The following is a 765-nucleotide window of genomic DNA, read 5'->3' as shown; positions in this document are numbered from 1 at the left end:
TTCCTCTCCAGGCCATTTCCTCCTGCTGCTTCCTTCCTTCTCCCCACCCACCAAGGTCACCAGAGCAGTAGAGGATGTGGATAGCCAATAGCTGCCTCTCCCAGAATGGTTTGTGTGAGCTAGAACCAGAGGTTGAAGTCCTGGAATAATAATGTGTGTAGCTAAGACAACAACTAGACTTTGGGGGAAATGAGGCAAGTTTTCTGGATACGCCTGGCACGAGGTGTATCGTTCCCTGTTAAACCAGCTTTTAAAGAGGTAAATGAGCTTAGGAATGATTGTGGCCCCTGTTTTCTGCTCAAGGGAGCTATAGTTGCTAATTACACAAGCTGTAAAACTCGTTCTCTGTGCCAGGTCTGCCTCGTCACAGGATGAATGCTCCAAACCATTGATCTCCAGTGGGCTGAGGGTTTTCTCACATGCTGCTTCTTTTACAGCCTACACGGCCACCTTCTAGAAGTAATTTGGTGCATTAAGTCAAGAACAGACCCTCGTGAAACGAGAGGAGACAATGATAATGCTTGAATCCCGTTTTTTCCATTTCTGAAGTGGAATTCTGGCTAATTACTTTGTTGTAATTCATTGTATAATCGCAAGGCGGGGATGATCCAGTTTTATCAAAACCCAAGGTGAGGAATTGCTCTCCTAATATGAAGAGTCAGGCTATGGACTTTTGCTTCCTGGGTGACTACCTTACTTATAAGCCAACAAGCCACTTTCAGGTTCCTTTCCAAACAAAGTGGTGACATCGAGTTATCTAAGGAT

The sequence above is a fragment of the Carettochelys insculpta genome, chromosome 31, assembly GCF_033958435.1.
Source record: "Carettochelys insculpta isolate YL-2023 chromosome 31, ASM3395843v1, whole genome shotgun sequence".
In the NCBI taxonomy this organism is placed as follows: domain Eukaryota; kingdom Metazoa; phylum Chordata; order Testudines; family Carettochelyidae; genus Carettochelys; species Carettochelys insculpta.
The sequence above is the reverse complement of the archived record's forward strand: the minus strand, read 5'-3'. Positions refer to the sequence as shown.